Genomic DNA, 22,500 nt, shown 5'->3' with positions numbered 1-22,500 from the left:
ACTCATTTTGAGCGGCAGTAAGCGATCTTTTATATGCAACATGTCACACAAAAAACAACAACATAATATACTAGTTGTAGAGCACTGATTGGAACCAGAAATACGACAACGGACCCACCGAAAGGCATCGACCCTAGACCGATCGCGCACCAGGTTACGTCCGCCCCCATATGGAATCAATGAGATATATTGGTTCTCTAATTTGGGTTAGTAGTAAATCAATTAAACACTGTTTCTAATCCCGTTATTATTGAGTAATATGAGATGATCAATACAGATGAAAGTGGCATTGGGCTTTTTTGTCATATGTCTTTTAATAATATAGACCTCCATTGGTTAGGCGTCCACAATATGTCTTTGCCAATCGAAATTTGTCATTTATTAATTTCAATTTTCTGACAAGAAACAATCCATAAAAAAAGTTATCCATAATTGTATATATCGACAGGCAAGCTTTCTTTCATGTTTTCATAGCCGTCAATATGACATGAACATGTCATCACATTCTGTACCAAAATACATCGTGTGCAGATACAATTTGGAATATACGATAATAAATGGTTGTGTAGTTCTCGTTTGATGAAAAACATTAGACGTAGGTCGTGGTTGATAGAAGTCGCTTATTACAAGAAACCTAAAGTACCCTTTTGATCATGTAAGCAACGGCGGCTATTGGTGTCTAACACATAACTTGGTTAAGAGTATCAAAGTAGAAAGCCTTTGTCTTTTATCACTTGGCAACAAGAGTATCTTCGTGCATTTTGCTATAGATACAACTACAGTCCACGGCCATTCACGTACAGTAACGGTTTACATTATTAATGAACATTGATGAATACTCGGCTGTTTGATGTCAAACATTAGTAGTTTTGATACATTGTCTTAGAGGAAACGCACTATATTTTTTTCATTAGTAGCAAGGAATCTTCGGATGCACTTTCCAACAGACAGGACACTACATACCACGGCCTTTGATATATCCGTGGGGACACAAGTTGGGACGGGAAAAACAACCAAAGTATCCGCCGGGAAGGTTCAATCCTACGACTCAAGCATCCACTCGAGAGCTCTACTGACTCAGCTAAATACCATACAATTTAACATACGCGTGCCTGTTGTATTGTATGTGAAGGTGGGGGTAGGAGGGGCATCAGAGAGTCCACTCGAATTTAACATACGCGTGCCTGTTGTATTGTATGTGAAGGTGGGGGTAGGAGGGGCATCAGAGAGTCCACTCGAATTTAACATACGCGTGCCTGTTGTATTGTACGTGAAGGTGGGGGTAGGAGGGGCATCAGAGAATCCACTCCAACTTAACGTACGCGTTCCTGTCGTATTGTATGTGAAGGTGGGGGTAGAAGGGGCATCAGACAATCCACTCCAACTTAACATACGCGTGCCTGTCGTATTGTATGTGAAGGTGGGGGTAGGAGGGGCATCAGAGAATCCACTCCAACTTAACATACGCGTGCCTGTCGTATTGTATGTGACGGTGGGGGTAGGAGGAGCATCAGAGAGTCCACTCCAACTTAACATACGCGTGCCTGTCGTATTGTATGTGAATGTGGGGGTAGGAGGGGCATCAGAGAATCCACTCCAACTTAACATACGCGTGCCTGTCGTATTGTATGTGAAGGTGGGGGTAGGAGGGGCATCAGAGAGTCCACTCCAACTTAACATACGCGTGCCTGTCGTATTGTATGTGAAGGTGGGGGTAGGAGGGGCATCAGAGAGTCCACTCCAATTTAACATACGCGTGCCTGTCGTATTGTATGTGAAGGTGGGGGTAAGAGGGGCATCAGAGAGTCCACTCCAACTTAACATACGCGTGCCTGTCGTATTGTATGTGAAGGTGGGGGTAGGAGGGGCATCAGAGAATCCACTCCAGTTTAACATACGCGTGCCTGTCGTATTGTATGTGAAGGTGGGGGTAGGAGGGGCATCAGAGAGTCCACTCCAACTTAACATACGCGTGCCTGTCGTATTGTATGTGAAGGTGGGGGTAGGAGGGGCATCAGAGAATCCACTCCAACTTAACGTACGCGTTCCTGTCGTATTGTATGTGAAGGTGGGGGTAGAAGGGGCATCAGAGAATCCACTCCAACTTAACATACGCGTGCCTGTCGTATTGTATGTGAAGGTGGGGGTAGGAGGGGCATCAGAGAATCCACTCCAACTTAACATACGCGTGCCTGTCGTATTGTATGTGACGGTGGGGGTAGGAGGGGCATCAGAGAGTCCACTCCAACTTAACATACGCGTGCCTGTCGTATTGTATGTGAAGGTGGGGGTAGGAGGGGCATCAGAGAATCCACTCCAACTTAACATACGCGTGCCTGTCGTATTGTATGTGACGGTGGGGGTAGGAGGGGCATCAGAGAGTCCACTCCAACTTAACATACGCGTGCCTGTCGTATTGTATGTGAATGTGGGGGTAGGAGGGGCATCAGAGAGTCCACTCCAACTTAACATACGGGTGCCTGTCGTATTGTATGTGAAGGTGGGGGTAGGAGGGGCATCAGAGAGTCCACTCCAATTTAACATACGCGTGCCTGTCGTATTGTATGTGAAGGTGGGGGTAAGTGGGGTATCAGAGAGTCCACTCCAACTTAACATACGCGTGCCTGTCGTATTGTATGTGAAGGTGGGGGTAGGAGGGGCATCAGAGAATCCACTCCAGTTTAACATACGCGTGCCTGTCGTATTGTATGTGAAGGTGGGGGTAGGAGGGGCATCAGAGAGTCCACTCCAACTTCACATACGCGTGCCTGTCGTATTGTATGTGAAGGTGGGGGTAGGAGGGGCATCAGAGAATCCACTCCAATTTAACATACGCGTGCCTGTCGTATTGTATGTGAAGGTGAGGGTAGGAGGGGCATCAGATAATCTACTCCAATTTAAACAGGTTATCTACCACTGAGCCAAGGCTTCAAATTATGTTTTCCGTGAGGATATGGAGAATTGAGGTGAGCGAAAGGACAAACAACAGTCCGGATTCAATAGTGCGAATCCACTCCCCAAAGCTGGAAGTGCCCCGAAATCCAGTGTTTAAAGGATGAATATACATGTAATGTTTTAATTGATTTTAATATGAGAGATATACTTCTGTTTGAACTGAGTGTTTCAGGGGACGATTACTAACATTGAATGATTGTTAGTGTACATTGGGATAATATAGGCGGTCTTTTTAATGATACAACACATCCATACAATACTCCAGCAACCCTTCGGGGTTAGATGTGACGGCATTAGTAATTAATAAATACATTTTAACAATTTATGTTAAGTTTATGGTAGGTTTGTCTGTTGCTTCATAAACTTAGAACTCCAATTTGATACATATCATAAGTGGTATTTTTTCAGGCTTTCTAACTTTGCGTCTCCCGGGGCGATACAATTACCACCTCCACCTCCACCTGACGCTCCTGATACATTGAACCCAGCTTTGACGGCATCATTGAATGATAATTTAGTTTTTCCGTTTTCAGTATAGATTTTACTGTCCATCGTAAACAAGAAGATACAATTTTACATTTTATGTACTTCTATCAGTGTACTCAAAGAAAAGGTTAATCAACGAAAGCACATCATTCGCGTTTGGATGTTGTTAATGAATGACTTGAAACAAATCCTACACAGACATGGTAATGACACGTGAGTTAATATGTCACTTAATTAGTTTGTCTTCGAAGAAGCGTCGAACGCATTGTTACTGATGAATGAGTCTATTCTATTTTAAATAGACAGATTCGTGATCTAAGTGTGCCTATTAGACACCTTTCCCCAGGGACTCGGTCACAGCATTGATTGAAAGTGAGAACATCTGAACGAAACAAAGCCATCTAGTCCGGCAGCGAACTTCTAAACACAAATAGAAGGAATTAAGCTTTTTTGATTTGCTGTTTGCTTGTTTGATGTTGTTGCTTATTACACATTGTTATGGCTTTTTAAAATGTTGCTGGTTATACAAGTTTATGGCACGTATTTCTCAGATTTGAAGGGTGACATTAAAACTAATTTAATGTGCCTGTATTCCACCTAGGATTAGGCATGTCCATCTCACACCCATTCTCTGGCACAGAACAGATGACATCGTGTCACCTTTGGACATTGTGAAATTTGAAATTTTATTTATTTAGACATTTTATTGCCAATCGCTGATAATATTGTTCAAATAGTTGATACAATTATGAAGGATTCGTGTCAAGCGTTCGGGGAACTAAGTTTTAAAATATTTTATAGATCAAAATAAATTGGGATGACCCCTCTGAAAATTTGGGCGTGGCCCACAAAGTGCTTTTATGCAAAATGGCTGTCACTGTAAGAATTACTGCTAATCATTTAAAGTAAAATATAATGTTGTTGCTTTAAATTTAGAAGTTAGAAATAGACATTGAAGCCATAAGAGTAAATGAGTGTGACATTTGTAAATGTGGGCGTAGCGAGGACTGTGCTTTTTTCCCCCAAATGGCCACCTTCATCAGTTCCTTGTATCGTCTTTCAGTTTCCAGTGTCGCATACTAAATGTGTAAACGCAGTTTCTTGTGATTCTACGTGGCTGTCATATTATTAGGAAAGCTGTTTTATACCATTCATTTGATTCCACTTGATTATTACTTTCTGGTGGAAACACATACAGCTATAAGAGATGGCTTAGTAACACAGTGACACTCCTGGCCGTTCATGTTTTGAATCTGCCAAATAGCGAACCGCTTTCGAATCTTGTGTTTTAAACAAATCTTATCATTTATACCTTATCTCTGTACACGGGAGTTTTCCCAAGAAGTTAGGATAGCTAAAGTTTGTTTTATTTAACAACACCACTATTGCACATTGATGAATTAATACGCATCAGATAATGGATGTGAAATATTTAACAACACCACAATTGCACATTGATGAATTAATACGCATCAGATAATGGATGTGAAATATTTAACAACACCACTATTGCACATTGATTAATTAATACGCATCAGATAATGGATGTGAAATATTTAACAACACCACTATTGCACATTGATTAATTAATACGCATCAGATAATGGATGTGAAATATTTAACAACACCACTATTGCACATTGATTAATTAATACGCATCAGATAATGGTTGTGAAATATTTAACAACACCACTATTGCACATTGATGAATTAATACGCATCAGATAATGGTTGTGAAATATTTAACAACACCACTATTGCACATTGATGAATTAATACGCATCAGATAATGGATGTGAAATATTTAACAACACCACTATTGCACATTGATGAATTAATACGCATCAGATAATGGATGTGAAATATTTAACAACACCACTATTGCACATTGATGAATTAATACGCATCAGATAATGGATGTGAAATATTTAACAACACCACTATTGCACATTGATGAATTAATACGCATCAGATAATGGATGTGAAATATTTGATAATTTGGACACATAGCCTTCAGAGGAAACCCGCCACCTTTACCAATGGATCCACCGAGGTGGTTCGATCCTATGACCTAAGCACCTCAATCGAGTGCTTTACAGACTCAGCCAGACTCGTTGGTTCTTGTGACAGAAGTTGCAAAATGGAATTTCCATTGTCCACTCTGCAGCTGCGCTTTCACATAACACGTGCAGTAGTTTATTTTTGTACATCGACACATTATATATAAATACATACAGAGTAGGCGAACTTTAAAAAGTAAAACAAAAAATTCAACTTTTCGAATGTCTCGCCCACGGTCTTCCGGTTGTCTTTTGCTATTCGCTATAATTACGCCTCATATGGCAATGGCGCCAGTTAAAAAAGAAAGAAGTTAGACGAACTGTGCTATGCGAAGAGCCAGAACCTTTTTATTTGATATCTTTTAAAATATACCTATCAAAATAATTTCACATGCCCAATCAGCTAAATGCACACCACGATAGCAGTATTTTACAGGCAGGAACGTACGCACAGTTTGTATCGACTTTGTGTTCTTCTTCTAGCGAATGGTTATATCAAAGGATAAAACAGTTGAATATTTTTTCTTGATGTACCGTGCACCGATTTTAACCTCTAGCGTACAAAGTATATTAGTTTACTGGGAATGCGTAAAATACATTTAAACACATAAACTCTGTCACATATTACTACCAATCAGCTGCAGAACTGCTGTTGCTACGTAAATATATAGTTAGTACACATCAACACGGAAGTCCCTCATTTCATGCGAGGTAACCAACAGTAGAATTTCTACACGGTCCTCTTACTGGCAATATTCTGCGGGAAATTTCCCTAGAGGTAGAATCATTTGTTAAATGAGATTTGTCAAAATCAAGGAAAAGCAATTACAAATGGTCATCAACGCCTTTGTATGCAATGCTTATTGGTCGACATCAAAAGATAAATAAATACATTATACTCATTGTTTTAATCTTCGCATTCTAACCGAACACCCCTGCGTGTGCTGTAACCTCACCGTGGTGCAGGGGTGTAACATTCTCTTTGAGAATGGCCAATACAGCACAGAATTGAAGTTTTTAGTAAAATTCAGTATCCGTAAAAATTCTGTGATATTTGTGTTTTTGCACAGTTCTTTACACTGTTTTTGTTTAAGTTTTGAATTTTTGTATTGATGTTGATCATCATTTATTTGCATTACCATAGTTTGACACCCAATAGCCGATGTATTTTTCGTGCTGGGGTGTCGTTAAACATTCATTCATTCATTCATTCATTCATTCTAACCGAACATATAAACAGTTTGCAATATAAAGCATTATGTTATAGTCATTTGTGATCCTTTGATCCAGTTATATCACAATTTGTAAGGGGTTGGGAAAAAGAGTATGAATTGATTCATGTTTACGAAAATTTTGTAGATAAAAATCCTTATTGAAGTACCAATACTATGGCGTCCAGAAATGCAGATATAAAGGCTCGATTCACATTCGTTTGAGACGCGTATTATAGTATTGCAACGTTGTTCAGTTAATAGATTTCAGTCTCTCTCTCTCTCTCTCTCTCTCTCTCTCTCTCTCTCTCTCTCTCTCTCTCTCTCTCTCTCTCTCTCTCTCTCTCTCTCTCTCTCTCTCTCTCTCTCTCTCTCTCTCTCTCTCTCTCTCTCTCTCTCTGTGTGTGTGTGTGTGTGTGTGTGTGTGTGTCTGTCTCTGTCTCTTTTACACATACACAGTCATTTATAATGAACTGATTTTTTCCAAACTATTGATAAAACACGATGAAAAGTGAGTGCTATTCGGTCTGTCATCGATATTAAACTGAACGTTTTTCAATTTATTTATTGAACGCCTCGCTGCTAAAGTAATTGAACAGCGAATTATATTTATTAAACGATTAAACGCAAAGCCCAGGGGCGCAACCACCGATTTGTTTATCACCATTTGTTGAGGGAACTCATAATTGCAACTGGAGTTAACGATACTGATACGGGACAATGTCATGTTTTAAATTTTAACAAAGGAAGAAAAAAAAAAAAGATTAAGAAATAGAGAGAGCGAGAGAAAGAGAAAAGAGAGAGAGAGAGAGAAGAGAGAGAGAGAGAGAGAGAGAGAGAGAGAGAGAGAGAGAGAGAGAGAGAGAGAGAGAGAGAGAGAGAGAGAGTTAAAGCTAGAACACATTGATTTATTAATCAATGACTGTTGAATATCAAACATTTGGTAATTTTGACAAATAGTCTTAGAGGAAACCTGCTGCATTTTCGCATTAGCTACAAGGGAGTTTAAATACACCATCCTACAGACAGGACACCACATACCGCGGCCTTTGATATACCAGTCCTGGTGCACTAGTTGTCACGCGAAGAAACCCAATTAGACAATGGGTCCATCGAGGTGGTCCGATCCTACGACGCAAGCACCTCGGGCGAGCGCTCTACCGACTGAGCTAGATGCTTCCCCAGAGATAGAGAGAAGCCCAAACCTCAATCTTCTCCAACACCTCTAACTAAATACTGACATAGGTAACGGTGCATAGATCGACAGACCAAATATGGGAAACACGAAACACGACGTTTTGTCCGAGGTACGCAGATGTACCTTTTCTCTTTCGCATATAATGCCTTTTGGAGGTGTTACAGGTATCAGGATGACCAGACAAAAACTGGATTTGCCACAATTTATAAAGTCTAATTTAAGGGTAAAAGAATCTGTAATATCTGAACATATTGTACAGAACTTGATAACCAGAGTTAGTGACTTTAATAATGAAAGACAGGATATTAAAACAATATCTTTCGTTCTTAATTTTTTTCTTTATTTTATTATTATTATTCTTATGTTGGTTGGTTTGTTTTACAATTTTGCGTTATAACAAATCTGTTGTTTTTTTCCCTGTCATCTGTATATATTAATTGTATTCTCATCTATAATTGCACAATTAAGAACACCAATGTTCAGTCATGATTCATCCAAAAATAAAATGTAACTGGAAATAAAAATGTGATAATCAATATATACAGCACTGTATATTTTATGATCCAATATGATTCATTAGCAATGTCGACATCCTATATCAAATTAATTTTAAACTCCAGTGCAAATGACTATAATTACGTCAAGTTAGGGTAATATTAAAATGTAAATGTATCTTTCTGTGTAATTGAGCTCGAAATATGCACATAATTATGTAATTGTTGACCTATAGTACTGGAAAAAGAAAGAAATGTTTTATTTAACGACGCACTCAACACATTTGATTTACGGTTATATGGCGTCAGACATATGGTTAAGGACCACACAGATTTTGAGAGGAAACTCGCTGTCGCCACTACATGGGTTTCCGATTGGCAGCAAGGGATCTTTAATTTGCGCTTCCCACAGGCAGGATAGCACAAACCATGGCCTTTGTTGAACCAGTTATGGATCACTGGTCGGTGCAAGTGGTTTACACCTACCAATTGAGCCTTGCGGAGCACTCACTCAGGGTTTGGAGTTGGTATCTGGATTAAAAATCCCATGCCTCGACTGGGATCCGAACCCAGTACCTACCAGCCTGTATACCGATGGCCTGCCACGACGCCACCGAAGCCGGTTATAGTACTGGAAGGCAGTGCATTAAGGTTTCTGCAACACTGATGTTTTCATTAGTCTGGTGGTAATGGAGTCACAGGAGTACGAGATAACACATTTTGTAGGCATACATACATATTTATATATAAAATATTATAATGTGCACACTGCGGGGAATGGTATGTTACAATCGAAAAATTCTATAGTAAATGGTTAAAGGGACATTCCTGAGTTTGCTGCATTGTAAGATATTTCCGACTAATAAAATATTTCTACGATTAAACTTACATATTAAATCTATTTTCTTGTTTAGAACATCAATGTCTGTATATTCAATGTGTTTCTGGTCGTCTTAATATTTGTAAGAAACCCAAACTGGATTTTGTCTTCAAATAATTTCGTAAGTACGAAAATATATTTTTTAAGAAATAAAATGAAAATTAACCTTGTACAAATATTAGAACGATCAGAAACACGTTTAATATACAGCCACTAATATCCTAAACAAGAAAATATATTTAATATGTAAGTTTAATCGTAGAAATATTTTATTAGTTGACAACATCTTAAAACATTGCAGCAAACTCAGGAATGTCCCTTTAATATATGCATAGCAATAATATACAATATAATAACATATGTCATGTATCAATGTTGTCTGTTCTATGCGTGGTAGCAGTGTTCAAATACTTACAGAATTTAATTAGCTGTTTTGAATTGTCGCTGGACAGCATTTGCGTTAATTTAAATGTTGATGGTTTATTATAATAAGATGTGGAAAGGGGAAGTTTAGATGGGGTGCGGTGAACTTACACTGGGTTCTTCTCACCAAAATACAACAGCCTTCATTAGTCGAGTCTATATACACGGTCGCCGTTTATATAGTCACATCGTTTAAATGACAAAAATGGCGGCATCCAAAGTGATTGTATTTATGGACCTCATTTTTGTACACAATATTTAGCAAGGTAGTCTGAACTGGACCTGAGCCTAAAAGGATTCTTGCGAAAGCGGTATCGCGTACGTACAAAGAAAGTACAAATGTGTTTTGTTTAACGACACCACTGGAGAACATTGATTAATTAATCATCAGCTATTGGATTGGATGTCAAACATTTGGTAATTTTGACTCGTAGTCATCAGAGGAAACCCTCTTCATTTTTCCATTAGCAGCAAGGTATCTTTATATGCACTTTGCCACAGACAGCAAAACACATACCACGGTCTTTGACCAGTTGTGGTGCACTAGTTGGACAAAGAAGGCTGTCGGCAGTGCAAATCAAAAGAGAAAAGATAAAAAACGATCGGAAACTGTTAAAAAGGCCTTGCGTATTATATTATAGATATTCAACAACAACAAAAACAACAACAACAATAACAACAACAAAAGCATACTAAGACTTCATCTATTCATCTACCTGACGAACTCCATGGATGACATTTTGGGAAAGGATGAATGTACCATTACGAAGACGGTTCATGTAATTAAATATAACTTTGCGGGTATATGTGTAACTCACAACACTACCCAAAAACCAAAATCTCAGATGCAACGATTCACAACGCGTTACCTGTCCGTGCAGCTCAGTAGGACGTGTCGCCATCGCGGGCGTCAATGCCGAGAGCACAAAGTTATCTGATGGATTCAGTAAGCGTGTTTATCAGCATAAATGGAATTTGTGTTCCTCCTCTACAAGGGCCTACAAGGGCAGCTATCAAATGTTAAGCGGTAAAACAAATGTGCACGCGATGATGTCTCCCAAGTTCATTCCATAGGTATTCCATGGGAAATGTCATTTGCAGATGTAATTATAGATATAGAAAAACAACTGTCGTACTCGAATGTTGTATACTCTGTCAGATTTACGGTATTACCGTACTATTTGTTTTGTTTTGGTAATAGAAGAGAAAATGTATTGCATACCACGTTAAGACACGGGTGAGGTGATCTAAAAGCGGACTTGTATCGAGGTGGACATGATGAATTATTATTTTTATTCTGCAAATTTGCAAGGCTTGATCCGTGAAAGTTTTGCCCCCTTGGGTCCGCCTCTGATTGATATACCCAACACCCTCATCTAGATTTTCCACTGAGATTTAGACCAACGTTTACAAAGTGCACTGGTCATACAAACATCAAAAACACTGCAAAAATATAGTTATGTGAGTGTGTAAAACATATTATAGCCTACGTATGATATAGATTGGGTGAGTGCATATTATTCAGAGGAAGCGCGTATTATACACATAATGGAGTAGTGTACATTATATGTATAATATGCACTGGGGAGTGCTTATTCTGCATATAATGTTGACTGGGGAGTGCAAATCCAGGGAATGCAAATTATACGTGAGACCGGTATCGGCTCCCACCCAGAGCGAGTTTAACGACTTAATGGGTAGGTATCCGCGACTACACCGAGTTGTCTCTCACTAACCACTAACCCACTGTCCTGGATAGACAGCCCATATAGCTGAGGTGTGTGCCCAGGACAGCGTGCTTGAATCTTAATATAATATAAGCTCAACATAACTGTAAATGAATGAAAATTAATCTAAACCTAGTAAAAAGACAAATATCTCATATTGCTGGTCATAAATAATAGTGTGTCGCGAAACCAAGAAAACCGAGGAAAATATTATATATCAAATGTATTTGTATTAGTCCTCTAAATGTATGTTATTCTTGAATATATCACCAGAGTTATAAATCATTGTTTCAAAACTTTATGGAGTAAAAACGAATGCTATAGAATATTGACCTCTATTACTATGCATTTAGAAACAATAATACTTTGATTTGAACACTAAAACATGCCTTGTTGTTTTTTCGAACAAAACATATTTATATATAGCTTAAACGTTTATTTTATCCGTGTTAGTGTAACCCCGTAACATTATCGTATTTTTATTCTTAAAGGGACTATCCTGAGTGTGTAGCCATTTCAAAATGTTTTGGCTTTTTAAAAAAAAATATTATTAGAATGACAATTTACTTATATAAAATATTGTTTTAAAAACATGAAAAAGCTGAATGTGTGTTTATTTTGATGGGAGTGGGAACAAACAGAAATCTTGCTAGGGTTGAAAACTAAGGATAGTCCCTTTAATTTCTGAACTAATATTCGAAACCACCAACAGCTCAAAAACATTCTATAAATTGAACATATGTCAACGAGACTAAACAACTGAACAGTATTAAGAAATGCAGTACATGTATTTCATGTTATAATATTTTCTTTTTATTTAAGCAGCCTATTAAAGGCATATTGTCACAGACCACTGACCTATTTAATGGTCTAACAAAGTATTACCTGAACAAAAGTAATTTGATTTGTCACTAAATGTACTTTATTGAACCATCTTCATAACCACCATACTCCATTTAATAATGATATTTTGTAAAAACTAAAATTGCCGAGAGGGTTGACATGGATTTCACTCCATCATGGTTCAGTTAAGGTGATGCGATAGCTAGATTTGGTTTCCAACAATTAATGTAATTTTTATTTATTATCCATTTTTAGAGAAATAAGGTCCTTAAATCCGTGACAGTATGCCTTTAAACATAATATATTATACTTATAAATAAAAGTTAGTGAAAATGAAAACCAAACTAGTGTCAGTCAATATGGGAAATTTGAGATATGTAAAATATTGAAATCTATGTTGGGAGGATCCTGATAGTTCTATTATTTTTAATGTAGAAAATACCACACACACCTAAAGGCTGAGGGAAAAAGTACCTCGCAAATAAACACAAAAATCCCCCACCAACCTCCCCAAAAAGAAACAAAACAAAAACGAAACAAAACAAATGAACAACGAAACAAAACAAAACAAAACAAAACAAAAACAGACAATAGCAAGAAGGAAAAAAACACCCCACCCCACAAAAATACAACAAGATCCCCATCCCAACAAAAGAAAAAAACAAACACAAAAAATGTATGTCAATAATCATATGCTTAAAACTTCTTTTCTTTAATCTACTGACAAACGCTTTTATCACAAGCGTTATATATTTTATATACCTGTGCCATACGGAAGAGCTATCCAGCTCAAAGTCAATAAAGGAAATAATTGTAGCATATCTCAAAACAGAGCTAATTAATGTATTTAAGCTCAATGCGTGGGCACCGTTAAGCTTCTTAAATGTCAACATCCAGTTTACAAACGAGTAATAGGAATTGCGTCTTGCAAACATTGATTTTGAAAGCTATGGCCTAGACATTTTACTATAGTTCGTCCCATCCAGTAATTTCTGTTTAGTTTGACGTAAGAAAAAAAGTAAGTGTTTTGGAAATGATATATCTATTCAAAAGAATTTAAGGGTCAGACGATATTTTCGACATTATTTTCTGAATGTCAATTATATTAGCTAGACCATAATGTCACGCATGGTATTGTTCCATTTTGACGAAAGTGGGTCTAAGCAACCCATAAATGAATTAAAATCCACTGTCATTGACACTGTCGACTAGTTCTAATGGCGAAAACATGCTTACATTTGCACGTAAATTAGGGCGAAAGCGAAAGGTCTGCTAAGTGCCCATAACTTGCTTTTTCACAAAGCGCTTCATTTGCACGCTTTGCATGTGTATTCCATGTTCCCAATGCTGAATTTCCATATAATTGGAGCTTGCGTTCGTGTACGGTGCACACTCCAAATTCGACAATGGTACGACGTCAACTGACTATCGAAGATCGAGGAAGGGCTATTGCTTGGCTTCAGGATGGCAATACGCAAAGAAATGTTGCTCTGAGACTTGGTGTCAGTCAGAGTGTCGTTGGCCGACTGTGGCAACGGTACCAAGCAACGAATTCTGTTCGAAATCGTCCACGTTTGGGAAGACCCCGAATCACTACAAATAGAGAGGACGCTGCATCACCAATACGGCTCTACGTCAACGCACAACCACTGCATGCCGATTACGTGACAATCTGCGGACTGCGACTGGAACTCGAGTGTCTGATCAAACCATACGCAATCGTCTGAGAGCCAATAATCTACGCTGCCGTCGCCAGGCTGTTCGACCACCACTCCTACCACGTCACAAAACGGCCAGACGTCACTGGTGCACGTTTCATCTGTGGTGGCAACATGTTTAGTGGGGTCGAGTAGAGTTCGGGATAACCATGCCCCTCTGGCCAACCTTCATGATCTGGGTCAACTTCTTATGGCAGAGTGGCAGGCCATTCCCCAAGAGTTCTTCAGACGTCTGATCAACAGCATGAGGCAACGATGTGTCGAGTGTATTCGCGCCAGGGGTGGATTCACACACTATTAAACGAATGTTCGAATTTGTAAAAAATCCATGTTTGACAACCTTCAACTTTGACAGCATGTCATGTGACTTTCTTGTATACAGTGACGTTTATTTGTGGTTTTTTGTAAATATGGAACAATAAATTAAATTTTTGGTGTAGTTTACATCATCAATCTAATACACTCTGAAACTTATTTGGTTATACATTTTTGACCCTTAAATTCTTTTGAGTAGTATATATATATATTTTTTTAATTATTTTCGTATGCAATTTAGAAAACAATAGGCTCAGAAATAAATAACTTGTAGTAAATTCCATTGTTTAAAAAAAGCGTTCCCTGTCGGATGGACTATACGTATGTAATGGCTGAAATTATTGATATTTGGTTAGTTTATATTTTTTGTTTTCTAGGCTAGTCTTAGGAGTGGCAATCCTCTTACAGGCGGCGTAGCAGGGATGAAACATCCTGTTACGGTCCTCCTAAGGACGAGCACCTGATAGTGGATCGTGGATGCAATCACCACTTTGCCTGAAACCTCCTTTTGACTCTGCCTTGTACAAAAATACGATTTTGATCACGAAATAAAGTTTTGTCATTCAGATTATATGTTTACTGTTCATTTAAAATTAATAAAATATAACGCATTCAGTTTGCTTGCCTATCCATTTCATTTGCTACATAATAAAGATTGCTTTAAAAGAACGTGTATAACAAATCATTGCATAAAATTCATACAAAAAAGAGACACAACCGTTTCAGTAATAAATATCGTGACACAACTGGGATCCAATTTATGAAGCCTTGTTTTTCTTAAATATATTGTAAATAATATATTATATGTACTTACACACAGACTGTAAATTCGGCACTTAGATATTTAGTTAGCCGAGTTAGACCTGAAAATATGATTTACATTATTTTTTGGGCTTCCCAATTTTGCCAATATTTATTTAGCAAAATTACCCCTCCAGGTTGTAGAGGTTGAATCATTTTAATTTAGATCTGCGAACAGTTTTAAAATACATTGTTTACACCAACCATCAAATAGTTTACACCTACCATTAACCAGTTTTTACCTACCATCAAACAGTTTACACCTACCATCAAACAGTTTACACCTACCATCAAACAGTTTTTTGACCTACCATCAAACAGTTTACACCTACCATCAAACAGTTTACACCTACCATCAAACAGTTTACATCTGCCATCAAACAGTTTACACCTACCATCAGTTCATACCTACCATCAAACAGTTTACACCTACCATCAAACAGTTTACATCTACCATCAAACAGTTTATATCTACCATCAGTTCACACCTACCATCAAACAGTTTACACCTACCATCAAACAGTTTACACCTACCATCAAACAGTTTACACCTACCATCAGTTCACACCTACCATCAAACAGTTTACACCTACCATCAAACAGTTTTTTAACCTACCATCAAACAGTTTACACCTACCATCAAACAGTTTACACCTACCATCAAACAGTTTACACCTACCATCAAACAGTTTACACCTACCATCAGTTCACACCTACCATCAAACAGTTTACACCTACCATCAAACAGTTTACACCTACCATCAAACAGTTTTTTAACCTACCATCAAACAGTTTACACCTACCATCAAACAGTTTACACCTACCATCAGTTCACACCTACCATCAAACAGTTTACACCTACCATCAAACAGTTTACATCTGCCATCAAACAGTTTACACCTACCATCAGTTCATACCTACCATCAAACAGTTTACACCTACCATCAGTTCATACCTACCATCAAACAGTTTACACCTACTATCAAACAGTTTACATCTACCATCAAACAGTTTATATCTACCATCAGTTCACACCTACCATCAAACAGTTTACACCTACCATCAAACAGTTTACACCTACCATCAAACAGTTTACACCTACCATCAGTTCACACCTACCATCAAACAGTTTACACCTACCATCAAACAGTTTACATCTACCATCAAACAGTTTATACCTACCATCAATTCACACCTACCATCAAACAGTTTACACCTACCATCAAACAGTTTACACCTACCATCAAACAGTTTACACCTACCATCAGTTCACACCTACCATCAAACAGTTTACACCTACCATCAAACAGTTTACATCTACCATCAAACAGTTTATACCTACCATCAATTCACACCTACCATCAAACAGTTTACACCTACCATCAAACAGTTTACACCTACCATCAAACAGTTTATACCTACCATCAAACAGTTTACACATACCATGAAACAGTTTACATCTACCATCAAATAGTTTGCACCTACCATCAGTTCACACCTACCATCAAACAGTTTACACCTACCATCAAACAGTTTACACCTACCATCAAACAGTTTACACCTACCATCAAACAGTTTACACCTACCATCAAACGGTTTACACCTACCATCAAACAGTTTACACCTACCATCAGTTAACACCTACCATCAAACAGTTTACATCTACCATCAAAAAGTTTACACCTACCATCAGTTCACACCTACCATCAAACAGTTTACACCTACCATCAAACAGTTTACACCTACCATCAAACAGTTTACACCTACCATCAGTTCACACCTACCATCAAACAGTTTACACCTACCATCAAACAGTTTACACCTACCATCAGTTCACACCTACCATCAAACAGTTTACACCAACCATCAAACAGTTTACATCTACCATCAAACAGTTTACACCTACCATCAGACGGTTTACATTCACAAACAACAACAGTAATAATTTAGATCGTGAAATATTTTGACGTGTATGAAATCCACGATGCATTATTACTAGCATACATATTTATAACATTATTTAACATACAAGTGTTATTATATATTTTTTAGTTTTAGAACATGATAAATAATGTTGACAGAAAATATTTGTAAAACAAAAAGTAGATTAGCACAATTATTATTATGGAATTAGGGAAATAAAAAGGAAAGACATGTGTCCGAAAGCAGCTGACATAATGCACCACCTTACTATAGTGCCAGTCTTTGGTTACCAGCTTTAATCGGAGCAGATCGAGAATTTTGTCACAAAACTCTAAAAAGGGAAAGTTTGAGTTTGTCGAAGGCAAATTGAGCCGAAAGTTTTAAAATAGAGATGCTCTGAAACGCGTCTAGTGTTGTATATATTGTGGATGATGAATTTAACAAAGAAGAAGTCCTTACAAGGGCACTTCATTAGAAGAGGTATTACGGTCACGGGAGTCCTGTGACCCCCTTCTGGTTCAGACAATGCTTAAAATCACTTAAATATTAATATTGTTTTGTCATTATGTTACAAAACACATTCTGTTTATTCAGTAGCCATATTAAATGGTTTATCGTTTGGTATTACGTCACCATAGCCAACAACAACTGCAACATGATCATGATGACGACGATGATGGTGATGATCACTACCATCATCAAAGGCATGCAACAAATGAACTGACCCAATATAAGGCTTTAAATTCAATCATAAAATTGACATTTGTTTGATGAAGCATATTTCAATTATACTTTTAATGAAACAATGGCAAGACTGGTATTCTCAACCCCCCCCCCCCACCCCCCAACAAACAAACACCAATTAGCTGGACAAAATAATTCCACGTATTATAAACTAATACACTGAACCGTAGGTACATGAACGTTAACTCAATAAAACAGGCCAATTACCTTACCATCACACTGCAAAGGTTAAATTAAACCCCATCCACTAAAACAACGCCCGATGTTTAAAAATACGTGCAGGCTACTACGCGCCATTAAGCAAACTAAGAGGATATAATAGAAACCCAATTTTATCTAGTCCAGTATAAACAGTATTGGAAACCAGCGTTGTAAAGATGGCACTAAACTTGCCCTAATTTGAGGATTTGCTCCCTGCTCTCATGTCTCGTACGCTTATGAGTTCGAATCCCACTATCAATATCACCTTTAACGGCTCAATGAAGTTGAACGGACCCACAGGGGAGTGTGCAAGACCGCTATACAGAAGTCTTTGCATTGGCGTAGCAAGGAGTTTATATTGGTGGACCACCCATATTGAGGAGGGGGGGGGGGGGGGGGGAGGAGAGACCATACTGTCTATGAACCATTTTATGAGGCGACATGCAAATACGAAAGGTGGTTGACGGTTTTTCTTTGAAATATTTTTAAGTACTAATTTCCGTGAAATACAAAAACAAGATATTTTAGTCAGTTTATTCGCAGACCGGGTGCGGTACTAAATTCATTTGTCATTAAATGACGTTTTATGTTGTGTTGACTTTGAATTACAATAATGGCTGCAGCAAACTGGCGGATTTTATATACACGTGAGAGTCTCAGCAATATAGGTTTGTGTGAGAACGAAACATAAAAAGCTAGGCTAATACAACTAGTGGGTGGGGCCAGTATGATCAGAGCACAGTGATATAGGGTTTCTTATCTCCACCTTTTAGATTTTTCTGTTGCCCCCATAAAATAACTTATAGACAGTGTGGATTCCCCCAATATAGACGATCCCCAATATAAAATCCTTGCTACGTCAATACATGTATATAGGGCAATATTTTTTGAAAAGGAGATTTAGTTTTTTGAATTTTTCACTCTGAACATGTAGCCCCCCCCCCCCCCCACACACACACACACTTCCTTCACTTGGTACGACTCTGCTGTATTGTCCTTTATCATGGTCTCGCTATTGTAAACGAAAGTAGAGGCAAATTTCACAAAATGACATTTATATCTTTTTGCAGCGAAATCCTTCGTATCTGCTTGGTTTTATCAATACCTTTGAGACTTTCTATCAGACACGGGGTGAGACGTAGCCCAGTGGTAAAGCGTTCGCTTGATGCGCGGTCGGTCTAGGATCGATCCCCGTCGGTGGACCCATTGGGCTATTTCTCGTTCCAACCAGTGTTCCACAATTAGTGTAACAAAGGCCGTAGTATGTACTATCCTGTCTGTGGGATGTTGCATATAAAAGATCCCTTGCTGCTAATCGAAAAGAGTAGCCCATGAAGTGGCGACAGCGGGTTTCCTCTCTCAATATCTGTGTGGTCCTTACCATATGTCTGACGCCATATAACCGTAAAATAAAATGTGTTGAGTGCGTCGTTAAATAAAACATTTCCTTCCTTCTATCAGACATTATAAGACATGTTGGAAATAACGTGACAAGATGTACTTGAGATTTTGCACCCATGTTACACTAGTATCTGACAATGTCCAGTCCGGTTTTCTGCTTGACCTAACCTTTATTCTGGTTACCAAGGCGGAAGTATTTAAGGAGCTCTCTATAATAAGAAAACCATAAACATGTCCAACGCTTTAACCCGAGAATAATCGTGCACCGAATCGTATAAAAGAATCAACATGAATATCTTGGTATCAAAAAGACATTTCGAATACAATTATTTTCGTAAAGACAGAAATCCGTCCAATAATATTATCATTATAATACCACAAATGATTTGAAAGATAATGCACATAGATGTCAGAATTCTACATGACATTATTCTGGGTATACCATTGAATACTAATCGTCTAATGTACACGGCTTTTACAAGGGAACATCGAATCATGCCATGGATGTCGGTCTTAACATACTAGTGACCTCATGCCATAAATTCCTTCAATTAATTTTGTCTTTAGGTTCAAAACACAACCATTGTAAACGGAATGCATGCCCGTAGGAACAGTTGTTTGCGCGGACTTAATCTCCAAAGAATGCAGGTCCTAGGTCTAATATACCCAGGAATGCAAGTCCTAGGACTTACGTTCCTTAGGAATACTGGTCTGACTGCCAGGATATCAAGTCCGGGCCGGACTTGCATTCCTGGACAATCAAAATTTAAGTCCGGTCGTACACATACAAATTAAATTATAATGTAAAAAAAACCCCGAAAAACAGTTTCCTTTTTGGTTTATTTAATTAACTCAGGATACTGGCACCTCTCTTTATTTAAATATTTTCTATTTATTCCAATATTTTCCATTTATATCATTTGCAATCGTTTGTACACATTTTGTTGACCTTATTACATGAGGAGAACCAAAGTCTTTATTCATTGCGTGTTGTTCCAACTAATAAATGTTTAAACATTTCAAAGTTACTCAAAAACATTTTCCTTAATTCGTAGCATGTATTAGTACTCGCAAATAAGTACAACTTGCCCATTTGATATACCAAGACAATTATCTGTTAGACATTTTGTACTGATATTTGATAAAATTAATAATAATAACTGAACTATAAAAATGTGATATTTGTGTTATATATATTATCTTGTTATGTAAATTTAAGTTTGTGCCTTTTTGTCACAAAATTTGCAGGCGCGTGTACATACGGTGTGGGGTGGGGTGGCGTGGTATAACGCAAATTTCTACTGGCCACAGTCTAGTCCTCCCCCTGCATAACTTATTGAACATGTGCCTGTTTTGTTAATTTTGCTCATCAAAAATTAATTCGATCTAACATATGACCTATCAGACTCTAGGCTCTATGATATCTTAGTCCCAACCAATCATACCATCGATAATTTTTTTTTTTTTTATATTAAATGGTTTTCATTAAGGTTTATCAATTAATAGAAATATCAATGACTAAGAGTGGGTTTTAGCAGCTCAGTGGGCTGATTTTTATTGCCCGAATGAAACGAAAATGTCCGAATCTGGAACAAACGTAATTTATACTCGCATTACTACCAAGACGCTATATAGGATTCCAAACGAATCAGTCTGCATTTTTACATGGATTACAACTAATATTGGGAGTAGAATGATGGAAATACATGGTGAAGATTTCAGGCCAGCTCATTTTGACCTAATGTGTCCATTGCCCCCCCCCCCCCCTACACACTGGGGGAGTGACCCCCGACGCCCATCTCTACCCAGTCTCGAACGCTTATGATGTTCCTAACGGTCAGGTGTAATAATACAGAGACCCTTTCCCCAACTTGTATCTTATGCTTATTATGGTCAAAACTGCCATAAGGCAATCAGTGATACTTAATTTTTCATGCTTATTATTCCTGTTATTTTTAAGAGACTCGTACACTTATCTATCACACTACGAGGGAAGGCTGCAAAAACCTCACTTTTTTCTCGTGTCTTTCAGGCAGCTCGTGCTAATTGCAGAGTATAATAAACGGACATCTAATTTGCCGGACTAGTATTTCTGTCACTGTTGTAGAAGGAATTTAAGTCCGGTAGGAATACAAGTCCTAGAATAAAAACAACTTAAAAATAAACCGGGTATGAAAGTCCGGGTAGGACTATGGTTCCCACGGACCTGCGTTCCTTTTACACCACAACAATAATAAAAGATGATTGAGTAGAAGAGATACCCCCCAAAAAACCATAAAACCCCCCAAAAAACCAACAACCCAAAGAACAAAATATTTGTTCTACTACTCCTACTACATCTACACATTCACCACTATTACATATTAACTACTACTACTACTACTACTACTACTACTACTACTACTACTACTACATATTCACTACTACTACTACTACTACTACTACTACTACTACAACTACTACTACTACTACTACTACTACCCAAAATCCCCCCAAAAGAATAAAATATTTGTACTACTACTATTACATCTACACATTCACTTCTACTACTACATATTCACTACTACTACTACAACTACTACTACTACTACTACATATTCACTACTACTACTACTACTACTACTACTACTACTACTACATATTCACTACTACTAATACTACTACTACATATTCACTACTACTACTACTACTACTACTACTACTATTACATCTACATTTACATATTCACAGCACCAGCAGCAAAAAAATAATAATATTGATAATAATTTAAACACTACTACTACTGCTACTACTGCTACTACTACTACTACTACTACTACTACTACTACTACATATTCACTACTACTACTACTACTACTACCACTACTACTACTACTACTACTACTACTACTACTATTACATCTACATTTACATATTCACAACAGCAGCAGCAATAAAATAATAATATTGATGATAATTTAAACACTACTACTACTGCTATTACTACTACTACTACTACTACTACTACTACTACTACTACTACTACTACTACTACTACATATTCACTACTACTACTACTACTACTACTACTACATATTCACTACTACTACTACTACTACTACTACTACTACTCCTACTCCT

Source organism: Gigantopelta aegis, chromosome 6 (genome assembly GCF_016097555.1).
Source record: "Gigantopelta aegis isolate Gae_Host chromosome 6, Gae_host_genome, whole genome shotgun sequence".
In the NCBI taxonomy this organism is placed as follows: domain Eukaryota; kingdom Metazoa; phylum Mollusca; class Gastropoda; order Neomphalida; family Peltospiridae; genus Gigantopelta; species Gigantopelta aegis.
Note: the sequence above shows the minus strand (reverse complement) of the source record.